The following is a 16,766-nucleotide window of genomic DNA, read 5'->3' as shown; positions in this document are numbered from 1 at the left end:
TCCACCCGAGTTTTGCTACCCGGCAATAGTGCATTCGGGTGCCGAAATGCACCCGTTTTGCATCATTTTTCGTGTCGTAACCGAATGCCCAATTACACTCCCAAACATGTTCTAGGGTATAATTAGGAAGATTGGATGCGTTCGTTGCGAAAAAATCCACCCGAACTTCGCTACTCGGAAACAGTGCATTCGGGTGCCGAAATGCACCCGTTTTGCATCATTTTCCTTGCAGCAACGAAATGCTTCAAAACAGTCCCAAACATGTTCTAGGGTCTAATGAGGTAGATTGGATGCGTTTTTTGCAAAAAAGTCCACCTGAGTTTCGCTACCCGGAAATGGTGTATTCGGGTGCCGAAATGCACCCGTTTTGCATCATTTTTCATGCCGTAACCGAATGCTCAAAAACACTCCCAAACATGTTCTAGGGTCTAATTAGGAAGATTGCATGCCTTCGTTGCGAAAAAATCCACCCGAGTTTCGCTACCCGGAAATAGTGCATTCGGGTGCCGAAATGCACCCGTTTTGCATCATTTTTCGTGCCGGAACCGAATGCCCAAAAACACTCCCAAACATGTTCTAGTGTATATTTAGGAAGATTGCATGCGTTCGTTGCGAAAAAATCCACCCGAGTTTTGCTACCCGGCAATAGTGCATTCGGGTGCCGAAATGCACCCGTTTTGCATCATTTTTCGTGCCGGAACCGAATGCCCAAAAACACTCCCAAATATGTTCTAGTGTATATTTAGAAAGATTGCATGCGTTCGTTGCGAAAAAATCCACCCGAGTTTCGTTACCCGGCAACAGTGCATTCGGGTGCCGAAATGCACCCGTTTTGCATCAGTTTTCGTGCCGGAACCGAATGCCCAAAAACACTCACAAACATGTTCTAGTGTATATTTAGGAAGATTGCATGCGTTCGTTGGGAAAAAATGCACCCGAGTTTCGCTACCCGGAAATAGTTCATTCGGGTGCCGAAATGCACCTGTTTTGCATCATTTTTCGTGCCGTAACCAAATGCTTAAAACCACTGCCAAACATGTTCTAGGGTATAATTAGGAAGATTGCATGCGTTCGTTGCAAAAAAATCCACTCGAGTTTCGCTACCTGGAAATAGTGCATTCATGTGCCGAAATGCACACGTTTTGCATCGTTTTTTGTGCCGTAACCCAATGCTCAAAGACACTCCCAAACATGTTCTAGGGTATAATTATGAAGATTGCATGCGTTCATTGCGAAAAAATCCACCCGAGTTTCGCTACCCGAAAATAGTGCATTCGTGTGCCGAAATGCACCCGTTTTGCATCATTTTTCGTGCCGTAACCCAATGCTCAAAGACACTCCCAAACAAGTTCTAGGGTATAATTAGGAAGATTGCATGCGTTCGTTGCGAAAAAATCCACCCGAGTTTCGCTACCCCGGAAATAGTGCATTCGGGTGCCGAAATGCACCCGTTTTGCATCATTTTTCGTGTCGTAACCGAATGCCCAATTACACTCCCAAACATGTTCTAGGGTATAATTAGGAAGATTGGATGCGTTCGTTGCGAAAAAATCCACCCGAACTTCGCTACTCGGAAACAGTGCATTCGGGTGCCGAAATGCACCCGTTTTGCATCATTTTCCTTGCAGCAACGAAATGCTTCAAAACAGTCCCAAACATGTTCTAGGGTCTAATAAGGTAGATTGGATGCGTTTTTTGCAAAAAAGTCCACCTGAGTTTCGCTACCCGGAAATAGTGTATTCGGGTGCCGAAATGCACCCGTTTTGCATCATTTTTCATGCCGTAACCGAATGCTCAAAAACACTCCCAAACATGTTCTAGGGTCTAATTAGGAAGATTGCATGCCTTCGTTGCGAAAAAATCCACCCGAGTTTCGCTACCCGGAAATAGTGCATTCGGGTGCCGAAATGCACCCGTTTTGCATCATTTTTCGTGCCGGAACCGAATGCCCAAAAACACTCCCAAACATGTTCTAGTGTATATTTAGGAAGATTGCATGCGTTCGTTGCGAAAAAATCCACCCGAGTTTTGCTACCCGGCAATAGTGCATTCGGGTGCCGAAATGCACCCGTTTTGCATCATTTTTCGTGCCGGAACCGAATGCCCAAAAACACTCCCAAATATGTTCTAGTGTATATTTAGAAAGATTGCATGCGTTCGTTGCGAAAAAATCCACCCGAGTTTCGTTACCCGGCAACAGTGCATTCGGGTGCCGAAATGCACCCGTTTTGCATCAGTTTTCGTGCCGGAACCGAATGCCCAAAAACACTCACAAACATGTTCTAGTGTATATTTAGGAAGATTGCATGCGTTCGTTGCGAAAAAATCCACCCGAGTTTCGCTACCCGGAAATAGTTCATTCGGGTGCCGAAATGCACCTGTTTTGCATCATTTTTCGTGCCGGAACCGAATGCTTAAAACCACTGCCAAACATGTTCTAGGGTATAATTAGGAAGATTGCATGCGTTCGTTGCAAAAAAATCCACCCGAGTTTCGCTACCTGGAAATAGTGCATTCATGTGCCGAAATGCACACGTTTTGCATCGTTTTTTGTGCCGTAACCCAATGCTCAAAGACACTCCCAAACATGTTCTAGGGTATAATTATGAAGATTGCATGCGTTCATTGCGAAAAAATCCACCCGAGTTTCGCTACCCCCGAAAATAGTGCATTCGTGTGCCGAAATGCACCCGTTTTGCATCATTTTTCGTGCCGTAACCCAATGCTCAAAGACACTCCCAAACAAGTTCTAGGGTATAATTAGGAAGAGTGGATGCGTTCGTTGCGAAAAAATCCACCCGAGTTTCGCTACCCGGAAATAGTGCATTCGGGTGCCGAAATGCACCCGTTTTGCATCATTTTTCGTGTCGTAACCGAATGCCCAATTACACTCCCAAACATGTTCTAGGGTATAATTAGGAAGATTGGATGCGTTCGTTGCGAAAAAATCCACCCGAACTTCGCTACTCGGAAACAGTGCATTCGGGTGCCGAAATGCACCCGTTTTGCATCATTTTCCTTGCAGCAACGAAATGCTTCAAAACAGTCCCAAACATGTTCTAGGGTCTAATAAGGTAGATTGGATGCGTTTTTTGCAAAAAAGTCCACCTGAGTTTCGCTACCCGGAAATAGTGTATTCGGGTGCCGAAATGCACCCGTTTTGCATCATTTTTCATGCCGTAACCGAATGCTCAAAAACACTCCCAAACATGTTCTAGGGTCTAATTAGGAAGATTGCATGCCTTCGTTGCGAAAAAATCCACCCGAGTTTCGCTACCCCCGGAAATAGTGCATTCGGGTGCCGAAATGCACCCGTTTTGCATCATTTTTCGTGCCGGAACCGAATGCCCAAAAACACTCCCAAACATGTTCTAGTGTATATTTAGGAAGATTGCATGCGTTCGTTGCGAAAAAATCCACCCGAGTTTTGCTACCCGGCAATAGTGCATTCGGGTGCCGAAATGCACCCGTTTTGCATCATTTTTCGTGCCGGAACCGAATGCCCAAAAACACTCCCAAATATGTTCTAGTGTATATTTAGAAAGATTGCATGCGTTCGTTGCGAAAAAATCCACCCGAGTTTCGTTACCCGGCAACAGTGCATTCGGGTGCCGAAATGCACCCGTTTTGCATCAGTTTTCGTGCCGGAACCGAATGCCCAAAAACACTCACAAACATGTTCTAGTGTATATTTAGGAAGATTGCATGCGTTCGTTGGGAAAAAATGCACCCGAGTTTCGCTACCCGGAAATAGTTCATTCGGGTGCCGAAATGCACCTGTTTTGCATCATTTTTCGTGCCGTAACCAAATGCTTAAAACCACTGCCAAACATGTTCTAGGGTATAATTAGGAAGATTGCATGCGTTCGTTGCAAAAAAATCCACCCGAGTTTCGCTACCTGGAAATAGTGCATTCATGTGACGAAATGCACACGTTTTGCATCGTTTTTTGTGCCGTAACCCAATGCTCAAAGACACTCCCAAACATGTTCTAGGGTATAATTATGAAGATTGCATGCGTTCATTGCGAAAAAATCCACTCGAGTTTCGCTACCCGAAAATAGTGCATTCGTGTGCCGAAATGCACCCGTTTTGCATCATTTTTCGTGCCGTAACCCAATGCTCAAAGACACTCCCAAACAAGTTCTAGGGTATAATTAGGAAGAGTGGATGCGTTCGTTGCGAAAAAATCCACCCGAGTTTCGCTACCCGGAAATAGTGCATTCGGGTGCCGAAATGCACCCGTTTTGCATCATTTTTCGTGTCGTAACCGAATGCCCAATTACACTCCCAAACATGTTCTAGGGTATAATTAGGAAGATTGGATGCGTTCGTTGCGAAAAAATCCACCCGAACTTCGCTACTCGGAAACAGTGCATTCGGGTGCCGAAATGCACCCGTTTTGCATCATTTTCCTTGCAGCAACGAAATGCTTCAAAACAGTCCCAAACATGTTCTAGGGTCTAATAAGGTAGATTGGATGCGTTTTTTGCAAAAAAGTCCACCTGAGTTTCGCTACCCGGAAATAGTGTATTCGGGTGCCGAAATGCACCCGTTTTGCATCATTTTTCATGCCGTAACCGAATGCTCAAAAACACTCCCAAACATGTTCTAGGGTCTAATTAGGAAGATTGCATGCCTTCGTTGCGAAAAAATCCACCCGAGTTTCGCTACCCGGAAATAGTGCATTCGGGTGCCGAAATGCACCCGTTTTGCATCATTTTTCGTGCCGGAACCGAATGCCCAAAAACACTCCCAAACATGTTCTAGTGTATATTTAGGAAGATTGCATGCGTTCGTTGCGAAAAAATCCACCCGAGTTTTGCTACCCGGCAATAGTGCATTCGGGTGCCGAAATGCACCCGTTTTGCATCATTTTTCGTGCCGGAACCGAATGCCCAAAAACACTCCCAAATATGTTCTAGTGTATATTTAGAAAGATTGCATGCGTTCGTTGCGAAAAAATCCACCCGAGTTTCGTTACCCGGCAACAGTGCATTCGGGTGCCGAAATGCACCCGTTTTGCATCAGTTTTCGTGCCGGAACCGAATGCCCAAAAACACTCACAAACATGTTCTAGTGTATATTTAGGAAGATTGCATGCGTTCGTTGGGAAAAAATGCACCCGAGTTTCGCTACCCGGAAATAGTTCATTCGGGTGCCGAAATGCACCTGTTTTGCATCATTTTTCGTGCCGTAACCAAATGCTTAAAACCACTGCCAAACATGTTCTAGGGTATAATTAGGAAGATTGCATGCGTTCGTTGCAAAAAAATCCACCCGAGTTTCGCTACCTGGAAATAGTGCATTCATGTGCCGAAATGCACACGTTTTGCATCGTTTTTTGTGCCGTAACCCAATGCTCAAAGACACTCCCAAACATGTTCTAGGGTATAATTATGAAGATTGCATGCGTTCATTGCGAAAAAATCCACCCGAGTTTCGCTACCCCGAAAATAGTGCATTCGTGTGCCGAAATGCACCCGTTTTGCATCATTTTTCGTGCCGTAACCCAATGCTCAAAGACACTCCCAAACAAGTTCTAGGGTATAATTAGGAAGAGTGGATGCGTTCGTTGCGAAAAAATCCACCCGAGTTTCGCTACCCGGAAATAGTGCATTCGGGTGCCGAAATGCACCCGTTTTGCATCATTTTTCGTGTCGTAACCGAATGCCCAATTACACTCCCAAACATGTTCTAGGGTATAATTAGGAAGATTGGATGCGTTCGTTGCGAAAAAATCCACCCGAACTTCGCTACTCGGAAACAGTGCATTCGGGTGCCGAAATGCACCCGTTTTGCATCATTTTCCTTGCAGCAACGAAATGCTTCAAAACAGTCCCAAACATGTTCTAGGGTCTAATAAGGTAGATTGGATGCGTTTTTTGCAAAAAAGTCCACCTGAGTTTCGCTACCCGGAAATAGTGTATTCGGGTGCCGAAATGCACCCGTTTTGCATCATTTTTCATGCCGTAACCGAATGCTCAAAAACACTCCCAAACATGTTCTAGGGTCTAATTAGGAAGATTGCATGCCTTCGTTGCGAAAAAATCCACCCGAGTTTCGCTACCCGGAAATAGTGCATTCGGGTGCCGAAATGCACCCGTTTTGCATCATTTTTCGTGCCGGAACCGAATGCCCAAAAACACTCCCAAACATGTTCTAGTGTATATTTAGGAAGATTGCATGCGTTCGTTGCGAAAAAATCCACCCGAGTTTTGCTACCCGGCAATAGTGCATTCGGGTGCCGAAATGCACCCGTTTTGCATCATTTTTCGTGCCGGAACCGAATGCCCAAAAACACTCCCAAATATGTTCTAGTGTATATTTAGAAAGATTGCATGCGTTCGTTGCGAAAAAATCCACCCGAGTTTCGTTACCCGGCAACAGTGCATTCGGGTGCCGAAATGCACCCGTTTTGCATCAGTTTTCGTGCCGGAACCGAATGCCCAAAAACACTCACAAACATGTTCTAGTGTATATTTAGGAAGATTGCATGCGTTCGTTGGGAAAAAATGCACCCGAGTTTCGCTACCCGGAAATAGTTCATTCGGGTGCCGAAATGCACCTGTTTTGCATCATTTTTCGTGCCGTAACCAAATGCTTAAAACCACTGCCAAACATGTTCTAGGGTATAATTAGGAAGATTGCATGCGTTCGTTGCAAAAAAATCCACCCGAGTTTCGCTACCTGGAAATAGTGCATTCATGTGCCGAAATGCACACGTTTTGCATCGTTTTTTGTGCCGTAACCCAATGCTCAAAGACACTCCCAAACATGTTCTAGGGTATAATTATGAAGATTGCATGCGTTCATTGCGAAAAAATCCACCCGAGTTTCGCTACCCGAAAATAGTGCATTCGTGTGCCGAAATGCACCCGTTTTGCATCATTTTTCGTGCCGTAACCCAATGCTCAAAGACACTCCCAAACAAGTTCTAGGGTATAATTAGGAAGAGTGGATGCGTTCGTTGCGAAAAAATCCACCCGAGTTTCGCTACCCGGAAATAGTGCATTCGGGTGCCGAAATGCACCCGTTTTGCATCATTTTTCGTGTCGTAACCGAATGCCCAATTACACTCCCAAACATGTTCTAGGGTATAATTAGGAAGATTGGATGCGTTCGTTGCGAAAAAATCCACCCGAACTTCGCTACTCGGAAACAGTGCATTCGGGTGCCGAAATGCACCCGTTTTGCATCATTTTCCTTGCAGCAACGAAATGCTTCAAAACAGTCCCAAACATGTTCTAGGGTCTAATAAGGTAGATTGGATGCATTTTTTGCAAAAAAGTCCACCTGAGTTTCGCTACCCGGAAATAGTGTATTCGGGTGCCGAAATGCACCCGTTTTGCATCATTTTTCATGCCGTAACCGAATGCTCAAAAACACTCCCAAACATGTTCTAGGGTCTAATTAGGAAGATTGCATGCCTTCGTTGCGAAAAAATCCACCCGAGTTTCGCTACCCGGAAATAGTGCATTCGGGTGCCGAAATGCACCCGTTTTGCATCATTTTTCGTGCCGGAACCGAATGCCCAAAAACACTCCCAAACATGTTCTAGTGTATATTTAGGAAGATTGCATGCGTTCGTTGCGAAAAAATCCACCCGAGTTTTGCTACCCGGCAATAGTGCATTCGGGTGCCGAAATGCACCCGTTTTGCATCATTTTTCGTGCCGGAACCGAATGCCCAAAAACACTCCCAAATATGTTCTAGTGTATATTTAGAAAGATTGCATGCGTTCGTTGCGAAAAAATCCACCCGAGTTTCGTTACCCGGCAACAGTGCATTCGGGTGCCGAAATGCACCCGTTTTGCATCAGTTTTCGTGCCGGAACCGAATGCCCAAAAACACTCACAAACATGTTCTAGTGTATATTTAGGAAGATTGCATGCGTTCGTTGGGAAAAAATGCACCCGAGTTTCGCTACCCGGAAATAGTTCATTCGGGTGCCGAAATGCACCTGTTTTGCATCATTTTTCGTGCCGTAACCAAATGCTTAAAACCACTGCCAAACATGTTCTAGGGTATAATTAGGAAGATTGCATGCGTTCGTTGCAAAAAAATCCACCCGAGTTTCGCTACCTGGAAATAGTGCATTCATGTGCCGAAATGCACACGTTTTGCATCGTTTTTTGTGCCGTAACCCAATGCTCAAAGACACTCCCAAACATGTTCTAGGGTATAATTATGAAGATTGCATGCGTTCATTGCGAAAAAATCCACCCGAGTTTCGCTACCCGAAAATAGTGCATTCGTGTGCCGAAATGCACCCGTTTTGCATCATTTTTCGTGCCGTAACCCAATGCTCAAAGACACTCCCAAACAAGTTCTAGGGTATAATTAGGAAGAGTGGATGCGTTCGTTGCGAAAAAATCCACCCGAGTTTCGCTACCCGGAAATAGTGCATTCGGGTGCCGAAATGCACCCGTTTTGCATCATTTTTCGTGTCGTAACCGAATGCCCAATTACACTCCCAAACATGTTCTAGGGTATAATTAGGAAGATTGGATGCGTTCGTTGCGAAAAAATCCACCCGAACTTCGCTACTCGGAAACAGTGCATTCGGGTGCCGAAATGCACCCGTTTTGCATCATTTTCCTTGCAGCAACGAAATGCTTCAAAACAGTCCCAAACATGTTCTAGGGTCTAATAAGGTAGATTGGATGCGTTTTTTGCAAAAAAGTCCACCTGAGTTTCGCTACCCGGAAATAGTGTATTCGGGTGCCGAAATGCACCCGTTTTGCATCATTTTTCATGCCGTAACCGAATGCTCAAAAACACTCCCAAACATGTTCTAGGGTCTAATTAGGAAGATTGCATGCCTTCGTTGCGAAAAAATCCACCCGAGTTTCGCTACCCGGAAATAGTGCATTCGGGTGCCGAAATGCACCCGTTTTGCATCATTTTTCGTGCCGGAACCGAATGCCCAAAAACACTCCCAAACATGTTCTAGTGTATATTTAGGAAGATTGCATGCGTTCGTTGCGAAAAAATCCACCCGAGTTTTGCTACCCGGCAATAGTGCATTCGGGTGCCGAAATGCACCCGTTTTGCATCATTTTTCGTGCCGGAACCGAATGCCCAAAAACACTCCCAAATATGTTCTAGTGTATATTTAGAAAGATTGCATGCGTTCGTTGCGAAAAAATCCACCCGAGTTTCGTTACCCCGGCAACAGTGCATTCGGGTGCCGAAATGCACCCGTTTTGCATCAGTTTTCGTGCCGGAACCGAATGCCCAAAAACACTCACAAACATGTTCTAGTGTATATTTAGGAAGATTGCATGCGTTCGTTGGGAAAAAATGCACCCGAGTTTCGCTACCCGGAAATAGTTCATTCGGGTGCCGAAATGCACCTGTTTTGCATCATTTTTCGTGCCGTAACCAAATGCTTAAAACCACTGCCAAACATGTTCTAGGGTATAATTAGGAAGATTGCATGCGTTCGTTGCAAAAAAATCCACCCGAGTTTCGCTACCTGGAAATAGTGCATTCATGTGCCGAAATGCACACGTTTTGCATCGTTTTTTGTGCCGTAACCCAATGCTCAAAGACACTCCCAAACATGTTCTAGGGTATAATTATGAAGATTGCATGCGTTCATTGCGAAAAAATCCACTCGAGTTTCGCTACCCGAAAATAGTGCATTCGTGTGCCGAAATGCACCCGTTTTGCATCATTTTTCGTGCCGTAACCCAATGCTCAAAGACACTCCCAAACAAGTTCTAGGGTATAATTAGGAAGAGTGGATGCGTTCGTTGCGAAAAAATCCACCCGAGTTTCGCTACCCGGAAATAGTGCATTCGGGTGCCGAAATGCACCCGTTTTGCATCATTTTTCGTGTCGTAACCGAATGCCCAATTACACTCCCAAACATGTTCTAGGGTATAATTAGGAAGATTGGATGCGTTCGTTGCGAAAAAATCCACCCGAACTTCGCTACTCGGAAACAGTGCATTCTGGTGCCGAAATGCACCCGTTTTGCATCATTTTCCTTGCAGCAACGAAATGCTTCAAAACAGTCCCAAACATGTTCTAGGGTCTAATGAGGTAGATTGGATGCGTTTGTTGCAGAAAAGTCCACCTGAGTTTCGCTACCCCGGAAATAGTGTATTCGGGTGCCGAAATGCACCCGTTTTGCATCATTTTTCATGCCGTAACCGAATGCTCAAAAACACTCCCAAACATGTTCTAGGGTCTAATTAGGAAGATTGCATGCGTTCGTTGCGAAAAAATCCACCCGAGTTTCGCTACCCCGGAAATACTGCATTCGGGTGCCGAAATGCACCCGTTTTTCATCGTTTTTCGTACCGTAACCGAATGCTCAAAACCACTCCCAAACATGTTCTAGGGTATAATTAGGAAGATTGCATGCGTTCGTTGCGAAAAAATCCACCCGAGTTTCGCTACCCGGAAATAGTGCATTCGGGTGCCGAAATGCACCCGTTTTGCATCATTTTTCTTGTCGTAACCGAATGCCCAATTACACTCCCAAACATGTTCTAGGGTATAATTAGGAAGATTGGATGCGTTCGTTGCGAAAAAATCCACCCGAACTTCGCTACTCGGAAACAGTGCATTCTGGTGCCGAAATGCACCCGTTTTGCATCATTTTCCTTGCAGCAACGAAATGCTTCAAAACAGTCCCAAACATGTTCTAGGGTCTAATGAGGTAGATTGGATGCGTTTGTTGCAAAAAAGTCCACCTGAGTTTCGCTACCCGGAAATAGTGTATTCGGGTGCCGAAATGCACCCGTTTTGCATCATTTTTCATGCCGTAACCGAATGCTCAAAAACACTCCCAAACATGTTCTAGGGTCTAATTAGGAAGATTGCATGCGTTCGTTGCGAAAAAATCCACCCGACTTTCGCTACCCGGAAATACTGCATTCGGGTGCCGAAATGCACCCGTTTTGCATCATTTTTCTTGTCGTAACCGAATGCCCAATTACACTCCCAAACATGTTCTAGGGTATAATTAGGAAGATTGGATGCGTTCGTTGCGAAAAAATCCACCCGAACTTCGCTACTCGGAAACAGTGCATTCTGGTGCCGAAATGCACCCGTTTTGCATCATTTTCCTTGCAGCAACGAAATGCTTCAAAACAGTCCCAAACATGTTCTAGGGTCTAATGAGGTAGATAGGATGCGTTTGTTGCAAAAAAGTCCACCTGAGTTTCGCTACCCGGAAATAGTGTATTCGGGTGCCGAAATGCACCCGTTTTGCATCATTTTTCATGCCGTAACCGAATGCTCAAAAACACTCCCAAACATGTTCTAGGGTCTAATTAGGAAGATTGCATGCGTTCGTTGCGAAAAAATCCACCCGAGTTTCGCTACCCGGAAATACTGCATTCGGGTGCCGAAATGCACCCGTTTTTCATCGTTTTTCGTACCGTAACCGAATGCTCAAAACCACTCCCAAACATGTTCTAGGGTATAATTAGGAAGATTGCATGCGTTCGTTGCGAAAAAATCCACCCGAGTTTCGCTACCCGGAAATAGTGCATTCGGGTGCCGAAATGCACCCGTTTTGCATCATTTTTCTTGTCGTAACCGAATGCCCAATTACACTCCCAAACATGTTCTAGGGTATAATTAGGAAGATTGGATGCGTTCGTTGCGAAAAAATCCACCCGAACTTCGCTACTCGGAAACAGTGCATTCTGGTGCCGAAATGCACCCGTTTTGCATCATTTTCCTTGCAGCAACGAAATGCTTCAAAACAGTCCCAAACATGTTCTAGGGTCTAATGAGGTAGATTGGATGCGTTTGTTGCAAAAAAGTCCACCTGAGTTTCGCTACCCGGAAATAGTGTGTTCGGGTGCCGAAATGCACTCGTTTTGCATCATTTTTCATGCCGTAACCGAATGCTCAAAAACACTCCCAAACATGTTCTAGGGTCTAATTAGGAAGATTGCATGCGTTCGTTGCGAAAAAATCCACCCGAGTTTCGCTACCCGGAAATACTGCATTCGGGTGCCGAAATGCATCCGTTTTTCATCGTTTTTCGTGCCGTAACCGAATGCTCAAAACCACTCCCAAACATGTTCTAGGGTATAATTAGGAAGATTGCATGCGTTTGTTGCGAAAAAATCCACCCGAGTTTCGCTACCCGGAAATAGAGCATTCGGGTGCCGAAATGCACCCGTTTTGCATCGTTTTTTGTGCCGTAACCGAATGCTCAAAAGCACTGCCAAACATGTTCTAGGGTATAATTAGGAAGATTGCATGCGTTCGTTGCGAAAAAATCCACCCGAGTTTCGCTACCCGGAAATAGTGCATTCGGGTGCCGAAATGCACCCGTTTTGCATCATTTTTCGTGCCGTAACCGAATGCCCTAAAACACTCCCAAACATGTTCTAGGGTATAATTAGGAAGATTGCATGCGTTCGTTGCGAAAAAATCCACCCGAGTTTCGCTACCCGGAAATAGTGCATTCTGGTGCCGAAATGCACCCGTTTTGCATCATTTTCCGTGCCGTAACCGAATGCCCAAAAGCACTCCCAAACATGTTCTAGTGTATATTTAGGAAGATTGCATGCGTTCGTTGCGTAAAAATCCGCCCGAGTTTCGCTACCCGGAAACAATGCATTCGGGTGCCGAAATGCACCCGTTTTGCATCGTTTTTCGTGCTGTAACGAAATGCTCCAAAATACCACCAAACATGTTCTAGGGTCTAATGAGTTAGATTACATGCGTTCATTGCGCAAAAATCCACCCGAACTTCACTACTCGGAAATAGTGCATTCGGGTGCCGAAATGCACCCATTTTGCATCATTTTCCTTGCAGCAATGAAATGCTCCAAAACAGTCCCAAACATGTTCTAGGGTCTAATGAGGTAGATTGGATGCGTTTGTTGCAAAAAAGTCCACCTGAGTTTTGCTACCTGGAAATAGTGCATTCGGGTGCCGAAATGCACCCAGTTTGCATCGTTTTACGTGCAGCACGAAATGCTCCAATACACACCCAAACATGTTCTAGGGTCCAATGAGGTAGATTGGATGCGTTCGTTGCGAAAAAATCCACCCAAAATTCACTACTCGGAAATAGTGCATTTGGGTGCTGAAATGCACCCATTTTGCATCGTTTTTCATGCAATAACGAAATGCTCCAAAACACTACAAAACAGGTGGGGTCCAATGAGGTAGATTGGATGTGACTGTTGCGAAAAAATCCACCACAAATTCGCTACCCGGAAATAGTGCATTCAGGTGCCGAAATGCACCCATTTTGCATCTTTTTTCGTGCACTATCAAAATGCTCCAAAACACTCCCAAACATGTTTTAGGGTATAATGAGGTAGATTCGATGTGTTCGTTGTGAAAAAATCCACCTGAACTTCACTACTTGAAAATAGTGCATTCGGGTGCCCAGTGCAGTAATGAGATGCGACCAAAATATTCCCAAACATTTTCTAGGGTCTAATGAGGTACATTGGATGCGTTCATTGTGAAAAAATCCACCCAAAATTTGCTACACGAAAATAGTGCATTCAGGTGCCGAAATGCACCCGTTTTGCATCATTTTTCGTGCAGTAATGAAATGCTCCAAAACTCTACCAAACATGTTCTAGGGTCTAATGAGTTAGATTAGATGCGTTTATTGCGCAAAAATCCACCCGAACTTCACTGCTCGGGAATAGTGCATTCGGGTGCTGAAATGCTCCCATTTTGCATTGTTTTCCATGTAGCAACGAAATGCTCCAAAACAGTCCCAAACATGTTATAGGGTCTAATGAGGTACATTGGATGCGTTCGTTGCGAAAAAAATCCACCTGAAATTCGCTACACGAAAATAGTGCATTCGGGTGCCGAAATGCACCCATTTTGCATCGTTTTTCATGCAGTAGCGAAATGCTCCAAAACACTCCCAAACATATTCTACGGTATAATGAGGTAGATTGGATGCGTTCATTGCGAAAAAAATCCACCCGAAGTTCGAGTGCTGACATGGACCCATTTTGCATCATTTTTCATGCCGTAACCGAATACTCGAAATCACTCCTGAACATGTTCTAGGGTCTAATGACGTAGATTGGATGTGTTCGTTGCGAAAAGATCCACCTGGATTTCGCTACTTGGAAATAGTGCATTCGGGTGCCGAAATGAACACGATTGCATTGTTTTTCGTGCAGTAGGGCAATGCTCCAAAACACTCCCAAACATGTTCTAGGGTCCAATGAGGTAGATTTTATGCGTTCATTGCGAAAAAATCCACCCAAAGTTTGCTACCCGGAAATAGTACATTCGGATGCCGATAGGCACCTGTTTTGTATCATTTTTCATGCAGTAGCAAAATGCTCCAAAACAATCTCAAACATGTTCTTAGATTGGACGCATTCGTTGTGAAAAAATCCACCCAAAGTTTGATACCCGAAAATAGTGCATTCGGGTGCCGACAGGCACCCGTTTTCTATCATTTTTCGTGAAGTAGAGAAATACTCTAAAACACTCCCAAACATGCTCTAGGGTCTAATGAGGTAGAGATGCGTTCATTGTGACAAAGACCACCCGAAGTTCAATACCCGGAAGTAGTGCATTCGGGTGCCGAAACGCACCCATTTTGCATTATTTTTCGTGAAGTAGGAAAATGTTCCAAAACACACCCAAACATGTTCTAGGGTCTAATGACGTAGAGTGGATGCTTTCGTTGAGAAAAAATCCACCCAAAGTTTGCTTCTCGGAAATAGGGCATTCGGGTGCCGAAATGCAGCCGATTTGCATCATTTTTCGTGCAGTAGGGCAAATGCTCCAAAACACTGCCAAACATGTTCTAGGGTCTAATGAGGTAGATTGGATGCGTTCATTGCAAAAAAATCCACCCGAAGTTTGATACCAGGAAATAGTGCATTCGACTGCTAAAATGCACCCATTTTGCATCATTTTTTGAGCAGTAACGAAATGCTCCAAAACACTCCCAAACATGCTGTAGATTCTAATGAGGTAGATTGGATGCGTTCGTTGCAAAAAGGTCCACCCGAAGTTTGCTACTCAGAAATAGTGCATTCGGGTGCTGAAATGCACCCATTTTGCATCATTTTTCGTGCTGTAGGGCAAGACTCCAAAACACTCCTAAACATGTTCTACGGTCTAATGAGATAGATTTTATGCATTCGATGTGAAGAAAGCCACCCAAAGTTTGCTACCCGGAAATAGTGCATTCGGGTGTCGATAGGCACCTAATTTGCATCGTTTTTCATGAAGTAGCGAAATGCTCCAAAACATTACCAAACATGTTCTAGGGTCAAATGAGGTAGATTGGATGCGTTCGTTGCGATAAAATCCACCAAAAGTTTGCTACCTAAAAATAGTGGATTCGAAACCGAAATGCACCCGTTTTGCATTGTTGTCCGTGCAGTAGCGAAATGCTCAAAAACACTAACAAACATGCTCTAGGGTTTAATGAAGTAGATTGGATATGTTCGTTGCGTCAAAATCCACGCATAGTTCGCAACTCGGAAATAGTGCATTCAGGTGCCGAAATGCACCCATTTTGCATCATTTTTGGTGCATTAGGGAAATGCTCCAAAACACTCGCAAACATGTTCTAGGGTCTGATGAGGTAGATTGGATGCGTTCGTTGTGAAAAAATCCATCCGAAGTTCGATTCCCGAAAATAGTGCATTCGGGTGCCGAAATGCACCCGTTTTGCATCGTTTCATGCAGCACGTAAATGCTCCAAATCACTCCCAAACATGTTCTAGGGTCCACTTAGGTTCGATGCGTTCGTTTTGAGAAAATCCACCCAAAGTTCGGTACTCAAAAATAGCACGTCGGGTGTCGAAATGCACACATTTTGCATCATTTTTCGTGCAGTGGGGAAAGGCTCCAAAACACTCCTAAACATGTTCTAGGGTCCCCTCAGGTAGATGCGTTCATTGCAAAAAAATCCACCCGAAGCTCGCTACGTGGAAATAGTGCATTCGGAAGCCAAAATGCACTCATTTTGCATCATTTTGTGCAGTAGCAAAATGCTAGAAGACGCTCCCAAACATGTTCTAGGGTCTAATGTGGTAGATTGGATGCGTTCGTTGTGAAAAAATTCACCCGAAGTTCGCTACTCGAAAGTAGTGTATTCGGTTGCCGAAATGGACCCGTTTTGCATCATTTTTCGTGCAGTATGGAAATGCTCCAAAACACTCGCAAACATGTTGTAGGGTCTGATGAGGCAGATTGGATGCGTTCGTTGCGAAAAAATCCACCTGAAGTTCGATACCCAGAAAGAGTGCATGCGGGTGCCGAGATGCACCCGTTTGGCATCATTTTTCATGCAGTAGGAAAATACTCAAAAACACTCCCAAATATTTTCTAGGGTCCCGTAAGGAAGATTGGATGTGTTCGTTGCGAAAAAAATTCACCCAAAGTTCGATACTCAAAAATAGTGCACTCGTGTGCCGACATACACCCGTTTTGCATCATTTTTCATGCAGTAGGGAAATGCTTCAAATCACTCCTGAACATGTTGTAGGATCTAGTGACGTAGATTGGATGCGTTCATTGCGGAAAAATCCACCCGAAGTTCGCTACTCTTAAATAGTGCATTCGGGTGTAGAAATGCACCCGATTTGCATCGTTTTGCGTGCAGTAGGGAAATGCTCCAAAACACTTGCAAACTTGTCATGAGTTTAGTGGAGTAGATTTGATACGTTCGTTGTGAATTTTTTTTGGAATTTCGCTACCCAGAAAAGGTGCATTCAGGTACCGAAACCACCCGTTTTGCATCATTTTTTGAGTAGTAGAGAAACACTTCAAAACACTCC

Source organism: Setaria viridis, chromosome 7 (assembly GCF_005286985.2).
Source record: "Setaria viridis chromosome 7, Setaria_viridis_v4.0, whole genome shotgun sequence".
NCBI lineage: Eukaryota > Viridiplantae > Streptophyta > Magnoliopsida > Poales > Poaceae > Setaria > Setaria viridis.
The sequence above is the reverse complement of the archived record's forward strand: the minus strand, read 5'-3'. Positions refer to the sequence as shown.